We start from the raw sequence: 8,729 nt of genomic DNA, 5'->3' as shown, positions 1-8,729 counted from the left end.
AGCCAGCGGGCCACCCTGCACCCCACACCTTGCCTCTGCCTTGTGACTGTGCTTAATATAGGTCAAGTGAAAACAGCTCCCAAAATAGACCTTCTCTGAGAGGCAGCTGTGGTTGTGAAGTGCTCCACAGAAAGGGAAAAGGTGTGGGTGACAGGGAGCCTAGTTCTCCCCAGGTGTTATGTAACCCGGCCTGGAAATTGGGGCCAGATATCTGCGGCGAGCAGGCGCTGCCCCTGGCCTGGCTTCCTCTCCGCCACCCCCCAGACCGGAGTTGGCCTGGTCTTACTCAGCAGGCTCGAAGGAGCCTGCGCTGGGCGGCAAGGTCACCCGCAGAGCATCACTGGGGAGCTGGCCATGCATACCTAAGTGTCACATGACTGCTCCAGCTGGCCGGAGCCCCAGGAGTGGTCAGGTGACTCCCGGCAGGGTGGCTGCCTGGTGGGTTTCATCTCCCCAGTAGTGGGGCATGGGGGGACCACGGACAGCAGTGGACTGAGGAGGCTGCTGCCCCGCGTGCTGGGCTGGGGGAAGCAGGGGAGGAGGGCCTGCTTCCTCTCCTGCAGAGCGGCCCCTGCTGTCCTTCCAGGCCCGAGGCCCAGCACCCTCCAAAGCCCTCTCCTTTCACTTTTCATCTCCGCCTAGGCTTGGAGGGGGTTTCCACGGTGAAAGGAGGTGCGGCCTCCCACCACTCCTGCCTCCCCTCCTTGGGTGCACGTTTGGAAAGGCTATGTGGATAAGGCCCTTCCTCGCTTCTGGGGCCTCGTTTGGAAAGGGGCAGAGCAAAGTAAGCAGGGAGTTTGAGCGCAGGGCAGGTGGAAGCCTCAGGAGGGGTCCTGTCTGGGGTGCAGAGAGGATCAGGGCGGCCTTCCTGGATCAGCCGGGAAGGCTGGGCGAGCGAGGCTGTAGAAGCTCAGTTGAGGAAACAGCGTGTGCAGAGGCCCAGAAGCCGATGGCGTGATGCCTCCTGGGGGACCCGCCCCTACCGCGGAACGGCCGGGTGCGATGGATGGGTGACAGGTTTGGAGAGGCAGAACGGGGGGCCAAGGGATGCCACATCATGGAGAGCCTTGCCAAAAAGTGAGGACTTCACCTTGCGCGAGCTGGGACCGGCCAAATTGGGGTTCTCAGGGCCTGGTCTTTGGGGGCAGGATAGAAAAGCTTATTGCTGGGCCCCAGCCCAGGTCAGGAGCTAGAAATCTGCATCGTTTCCATCTTCCCCAGACTCTCCAGGTGTCTCTGACACACAGGTGTTTGCAAACCGAGGGGCTGAATGGGAGGGTAGGGAGGGTGTTGGAAGCAGCTCTCTGGTTGCAGGGCAGGAAACTGCTTGAAGGCAGACAAGCCTGGATGGGGCAGGAAGAAGGGTCGGCGCCCAACACCCCGGGAGGGCTGGTGGTGGTCCCGCGGGGATGGAGCGCAGTGTCACATATCACACACGCTGGCAGGGCCACATGGCGACTTTGGCTTTTTTTGTTTTTCTTTTTACGCGAGAGCAAGCAGTGGATGAGCAGGAAGGAGGGACTTCTCGGGGGCTCGGCGCTGAAGTCCCCGCGCCAGCCCCACTCAGCAAGGACGCAGGCCCCTGCCCTGCTGCCGGCCTGTTCTGGTTGGCCCAGGATGCCGGCCCAGTCGTCCCTCCCACGTGCCCCCAGTCGCACGGAGCAGCTCTGTCTCATGTGCCACTGTGGCTGGGCTGCGTGTGACAACTTTGGTGGATCCTGGGCACTTTGACTTCGTAGGCCTTTCTCCAGTGGAACAGTGTTAGAAAGTTCATTTGGTGACTGCATCGGTGTAAGGGTGAATGTACTCACTAATGTTTACGTTACACCTGCTATTATGTGCATGTTTTCCGCTGAGTGACAGAAAGGAGGCCGTTTTTTAGTATATGTGCTGCCGAAGCGAGCACAAAGGAGGCCGTTTTTTGTATCCCCCTTTAAGGTAGCACCTGCCTGGGGGGCAAGCCAGCCCTGAACATCGGGTGTGGTTTCCACAGGGGGTGGCCTCTGAGCGGACTGGGAAGGGGCAGACTCCTGGCTGTGGCCCACCAGACCGAGCACCCCGAAGGAGGGGTGGACTCCCAGGCAGGCCCAGCGCCGTCTGTCACACAGGTCCCAGTCTGTGTGGAAACGTCCAGGAGGCAGCGGCACACCCGGGGCCAGATGTGTGAGTCACTCCCAGAAAGGGGATACTGAGGCAAGGGGCAGAAAGGAAGAAGACGAGAACCCAGGGAATGACCCCTGAGGGTCAGGACCCGCATGAGACGCAGGAAGGGTTAGCGGGAAGGTGGAGGGAGGCCAGCAAAGTGGGGGTAAACTGAGGCACGGAGCATTTCAGGTGGGGTGTCTCCAGTGCCAAGCGTTGCAGGAAAGCACAGCAGAAGAGCCGTAACATGCCGCCTTGGCATTGAGGCCCCCAGGCAAGGTGGAGCTGGCTGCCACCCTTCCCCCTGGGCGGCAACTGGGTGGCGATGTGGGAGTCAGTTTGTAGATGCGGCTCTTCCAAGGAGGTTGGCTGTGAACAACAGGAGAGAGACAGGGCGGTGGCCGTGGGGTCGTGGGGGCAACAGGAAGGGCCGTACGTTGGTCCTGGGGAGACAGATGCCAAGAGGGAGGCTTTCAGGCAGGAAGTTTCCCGGAGTCGGGGAAGCTTCATGGGGCCAAGAGAGGAGCTGGCTTTTGGGCAGCAAGAACTGCAGCCTCAGCCGAGCCCTGGGAGCTGTGGAGCCAGGGCGGCCCTGCTGAGTCGCCCGGAACTGGTGGGGCATTGGGCCTCCTCCCCGCCCTCGGTTGTGCCGCGATGTTTCAATAGCTAGGTGCTCTCTCTCTCTCTCTCTCTCGCTCTCGCTCTCGCTCTCGCTCTCGCTCTCTCTCTCGTTCCCTTGTGCACGTGTGTGCCTCTACACACTCTGTATCATGAATGAAATACATTAAAACATTTAAAAAATGGTTTTACATATGTGTAACATACAATTAAAATACATTTAAGAAAACATTAAAAAATTTAGTCAACTTAAAATAGGACATAGTTCTTCATAAATTAAATAAGGTGTGTGTTAAATTATAGATAGATATATATGTAGTAAGTGATAAAATTTAATAAAGGTTACTTTAAATGTCTTAATTTTTTAAAAAAGTATTAAATTAATGGAGACGCCCATGTATCTAGTTAAAAAGACTTAATATTTCAAAACCCTCAATTTTCTTTAAATGACTTTATAGGTTCAAAATAATTCAAATAAAAATTTTGATGTTTCAGTGAAACTTTACAAAGTAAGTTTAAACTGGGACCAACAAATAGGGTAATAGTTTTGTTGCTGGACTCCCACGTGTCAACCACTGAACCCAGTGGCTTAAAACCTCATGCTGGGTGCATATGTGTGCGTGCCTAGGATCCTGAGAGAAGAATGGAGAAGAAGGGATTGTGGCATGGTCATCCCCCAGGAGGTGATTTATCGCTTTCTGTCTTTGTCTTTCCGGTGAGCTCACATGCCCTATAGCAAAGATCTCTCTTTAAAAAAGAAGAAGGTTAAACTTAGATAGTTCCTCCATTCATCAATGAACATTTTGATTGCTCTCATCTTTGGTTATTATGAGTGATGCTGCTGCAGACATGGGTGTACAAACATCTCTTTAAGATTCTCTTTCAACTTGTTTGGTTATATACCCAGCAGGGAAATTCCTACCACATGATCATTCTTTTTTTTTTTTTTTTTTTTAGAAACTACCACAATGTTTCCACAGCAGCCAAGATGAAGGTTTTCGGGCAGGAAATGTACCAGGTACAAGATTTCACATCAAACCAGCAGTACATAGGAGTCTAATGTCTGCACATCCTTGCAAACTCTGGCCGTTTTCTGGTTTGTTTGTTCGTAATATTCATTTTAGAGGGTACAGAGTGGTATCGTTGTAGTGTGGCCATGGTCAACTATTTCTTTATCATGTTGTTGGATGTGGCTTGATAGTATATTGAGGATTTTTGTTTTTGTTTTGTTTTGTTTTGGAGAGGTTTTTTGCTATAGGCGCATGCACTCACCAGCCAGACAGAGAGACAGAAAGCGAGAAATCACCCCCAGGGGGGATTGGCCAAGCCGCAATCCCTCCTCCTCCATTCTCCTCTCGGGATCTTGGGCACACATGCACACGCGCCCAGCGTGAGTTTTAAGCCACCGGATCCGGGACTCGAACCACGGTAGACTACGTGGGAGTCCAGTGACATAGCCATTACACTAACTGCTGGTCCCAGGATTTTTGTTTTTCTGTTCATGAGAACCAGGTAGTCAGTACTCTCTTTTTCGCTTTGGTTTTGTGTCACACTTGAGCTAGCTTTGTAAAATGTATTGAGAAACCGCCTATATTACGCTCTAATGTGAAATTAGAATTTAAAGCAAGGGAAGTACCTGTCCCTATTAAATATTTATAGCAGGTGTGACTCGTGCACAGGTTCGGAGATAGAATCATATACCTGTCTGTCTGTATTTTTCCACAACAGATACTTAATTCAAGGCAGCCCGTTTCGTTCTTTTTTTTTCTTTTTTTAAAAGTGTTTCTTTCTTTCATGAGTGAGAGAGGGAGAGACCAGCAGGATCTTGACCTGTGACCCTCCTCCAGCTTCAGCTGAGCCCAGACCATGAATGCACGTCTGCCCAGCACATTCATGAAGGTCTCTGCAGGCGAGCCCAAGCCCCTCCATGTGGGCCGCCTTCCGGAGCATCGCATTCCTCTGAGCCACCCAGACAGCCCATTTCTGCTGGTGAAAGAAAGCTTACTTTATAAGTTGTAGTCACTTTTGTATTGAAGTATGTCAGCTCAGAGTGTGAACTTAGTTCATATCGCCACTCCCTCCTCTTTCCTTCTCCCATGGTGAGTTTAACCCCAGGAGGCTGCCCCTTACACTGACATGGGTGTACGGTCTGGTCCTGGCTTGCTCGTGTTCTTTGGTTCCTGCTGCTGTGTGTGGCACTGCCCAGTTCAAGCCTCTAGTTGGTCATGGGACCAGGGACGCTGTAGAACCTTATTCTGATCACAGGACTCTTCAGAGTGTCCACCAGCCTTTGCACCATTTCTAAGGGCCCCCAGGGCTTGACTGCTGCCCTCCACTGCCCAGGCATGGATGAGAGCACCCACCTGGAGCCCCGGGCAGGGACAGCACGACTTCTTGGTGCCTGTGGGTGGTGGACAAAGGAAAGAACCGTGAGTGAAGGTTCCCAGCTGAGTAACCAAGCAGAGCTGACTCTCAGGAAATCAGACTTACGAAACCCAATGCAGGGATGTGTTTTAAAAACAACCACAGTGAGACTTAAGCAGAGACCGGGCATTTCTATAATCTCTCAGCGTTTCCTTCCAAATTTAGTAATGACAAAGAGGAAAATACTGAGTTTACAATCATGAATCCTGGAGATACCCTTATCCCAGTAATCAAAGTCAACATCACCAGTAACATGTATCCACATCAAATTCCCCTGATGTGACGCACCGAAAAGGGCACATCACTGCTATAGTTCGGATCCCCCCCAGAATTCGTGTGATGGGACTTGGTTTACTATAAAGGTGTTAAGTGAAAACAGTCCCTTCCCAGGGTGGGGCAGTTGGGTGTGACAAGGTCATTAGAGTGGAGGCTCTATGGTTGAGCACTGGTGGGTTTACAAGAGGGACAAGGAGACCAGAAGAGGCAGAAATGGGTAGATAGCCACTCTGCCCAAGATCCTGCCCTTCATGATGTTGTAGCCCCACCAGAAGTTGGCCTCTGGACCTCGGGCCTCCAAACCATGAACAGAGTAAACCTCTGTTTTTGTGAATCACCTGGCTGCAGCTACTTCTGAATGCAAACGTGGACTAAGACAGTCACCAGTATGAGATCTGCATGGCATAACCTCAATCTAATCATGGCCGTTGTACAAAGTATCCAGCACACCTTAAAGCATCAGGGTCATGGAAGACAAGAAAAGGCTGAGGACCCCTTACAGACGGTGCTAATAACAGCCGTGACAATGAGTACAGCGTGGATCCCACAGTGGGTCCTGGAACAGAAAATGGCATCAGTGGAAAACTTCTAAAATCCTCCTCAAAATTCTATGGCTCCATTAACAGTAGAGTACCCAGGCTAATTTCCTAGTTTGGGTCCTATGGTTCAGATCTTATTACTAGGTGAAGCTGGATGCAGTGTATATAGGAAGTTCTCTGCACTATTTTTGCAACTTCTCTATAAATATAAAATTAACACAAAGTCACAGGAGTGGGTTAAGGGGCTGACCAAAGAGGCGTGCAGCCAGGCTCCCAAAGCCCTCCCTGGGTGCCTGTCTCCGTTTGGGACTGGACCCTTGTCTGTGATTAGCATTTGACCGTCATCAGCCTTCGAGGAGGATGCTTCAACTGATATCTTATACCTGCAGTGCCCAGCATCCCAGCATGGAGCAACCTTCAGGGAGTTGTTGAATGAGTAACTGAATGAGATCCTGGTTTCCCTAAGAACAGCACGAGTGGCTTCCACAGTGAGAATCTTCAGAGCAACCACAACTGCTAACGTCTGGTCTATGGTTGGTCTATGGTCCTTAAGCATCAGCGTGTGGCACCCCAGTGGGGATAAACCTGGTTTGGGGTCAATCCCATTAGTTATTTTTTTAAATGGTTCAGGATGCTGGCGCTCTTCTGAGAGGTGTCCCAGAGGCAACCCGAGTACAACTCCATCTGTCCTCATGGTCGTTTTCCTTTCTGGTCTCTCTGTAGCACTCCCTACCTTCTGGGGGCTGTTGCTCTTTTTCTTATTTGATATGCTGAAGCTCTTTATAAATTCTGGATGTGGATTCTTTATTAGCTATAATAATGCAATATTTCATACCTGGGGTCTCTTGATGAAAGAAAGCCTAATTATTTATTTAGAGAGATATTTGCTATAGGACATGTGTGCACACCAGAGAGACAGAAAACGAGCACTCACTCCCCGAGGGGGATGACCACACGGCAATCCCTTCTCCTGCTGGGATCTTGGTTATACCTGAACATGCAGTCAGCAAGAGTTTTAAGCCACCAGGTGTGGGACTTGAGCCACTGTCAGCTGTATGAGACTCCAGCAATGTAACCATGACACCATCTATTGGTCCCCAAAACAGTCAAATCTACGGATCTTTTGGGGCATTGTTTGTGTTTTTTCTGTCACGTTGCCTTCTCTACATTAAGGTCATAAAGATATTGTCCTGTGTTTTCTTCTAAAGTCTTAAAGATCGCTAATTTAGTATTTTGGTTTTAATCCCATGAAATTTGTTTTGTGTAAAGTATGGCATTACAATATGATTTTATTTTTTCCATATGAAATTGAATTGTCCCAGTTCAGCTCGGCGTGGTGTAGTGGTTAAGGTGACTGGATCCCATACGACTGACTGCACCATTTGAGTTCTGGACCCAGCGGCTTGTAAAACAAGCTAGGCACATGTGCATGCGTGCCCTAAATTCTGAAAACAGAACAGAGGAGAAGGGGTGACATGGCCCTCCATAATCATCCCTGGGCATGATTGCTCAGTTTTTCTCTTTGTCCCTCTCTCTCTGTTTCTCTCCAGAAAATGTATATACCCTATAGCTAAATAAACAAGTAAAAAATACCAGAATTCTTAAAAAAAAAAAAAAAAAGAAAAAGAAAAAAATTGAATTGCCCTCATGTCATTGATTGGATAATCTGTCTCTTCCCCATTGATTCAAATGTCATCTCTGCAGGTAAGGAAATTGGTAATAAGTGAAAACGATGACAGGTGTCTGCGATGGACAGCTACACACTGCTTACAGCATTTTCCTCCAGCTTTTCAGATCCTTTCATTGGCTTGAGCTATTTTACAGCTCCGTGCATCGTTGGTAACTAATAGCAACATAGAGTAACTCTTGTCCATAGACAGGTTAAAAACAGTTCTGTCTGGTGAGAGCCCAGTTGAGGTTCCCTCTCCCACTGTGGAAGCCAGTTCTGCCTCTGTTTCTCTACCCTTATCTATCGGTGTCTGTCCTTTGGACTGTTCTCTGAACTGGTCCGAAGATCTTACCAGTTTCTTCACTAAAAATGAGTTATATATATTTTAAATTGCCAGAGGACATGTGAGCTCACCAGACAGGGACAGGGAGGGGAGAGCACCCCCCAGTGAAGTGTGGTCATGCTCCAGCCCCTCCTCATCCATTTCCCCAACCTGGGCATGCACACGCACACACCTGGTGTGTTTTTCAAGCCCTCAGGGCTGGGATTCAGACTACGGTTGGCCTCGTAGATCTGGTTCCCTTAACCAGGAGGCTATGAACTGCCCCTTAAATAACCACGTTCACATGTGTTCACAGTATATCTGTATGCGAGTGATCCTTTAACTGTCACATGGCAGTGCCTTACGGCTCTGAGCCAACACGAAGGGAATAATTAGCGATTGTTCTCTTACATAAGCTCCCCACAGGAGCAGTCACAAGAGGCTCTGACACAGAGGGCTTAGGCCACTGTCTTAGCAGCACAGCCTTGGGGCCACGGTGTGCGCGTGCACGGGCCAGGGAAACGAGGGAACAGCGCACACTCTCGTGAGTGTCATCCGGATCTGCAGGAAGCTGGTCAGCACTGCTGCTGGTGAAGGCAGCTCTGCACACCTGAGCTAAGGCCCCTGACTGGGCAGAGAGCAAGGCGTGAAGGGCCCAGAGCTTCCATCATCTGTCCGTCCGCTCAGCAGATATTTACCCAGTGCCTGGAACGTGTGGCCCTCGGTGCTAAAACTCAGC

General features: G+C 50.2%; 1 long non-coding RNA gene across 2 annotated transcripts in view; it reads right to left on the bottom strand.

The window, feature by feature from the left end:
• Positions 1–2,528: 2,528 nt before the first annotated feature.
• The window catches only part of LOC102469905 (uncharacterized), an 8,384-nt gene continuing 2,183 nt past the window's right edge, over positions 2,529–8,729 (bottom strand). Inside the window, exon 3 of one of the 2 annotated variants that reach the window (XR_001370975.1) lies at positions 2,529–2,585. This is a non-coding gene — a long non-coding RNA (uncharacterized LOC102469905). Of the gene's footprint in view, positions 2,586–4,692; positions 5,162–8,729 lie in introns of those variants that run through there. The other variant, XR_001370973.2, reaches the window with a different exon arrangement.

The sequence above is a fragment of the Tupaia chinensis genome, unplaced genomic scaffold (assembly GCF_000334495.1).
Source record: "Tupaia chinensis unplaced genomic scaffold, TupChi_1.0 Scaffold000494_1, whole genome shotgun sequence".
Lineage (NCBI taxonomy): Eukaryota > Metazoa > Chordata > Mammalia > Scandentia > Tupaiidae > Tupaia > Tupaia belangeri.
The sequence above is the reverse complement of the archived record's forward strand: the minus strand, read 5'-3'. Positions and strand labels throughout refer to the sequence as shown.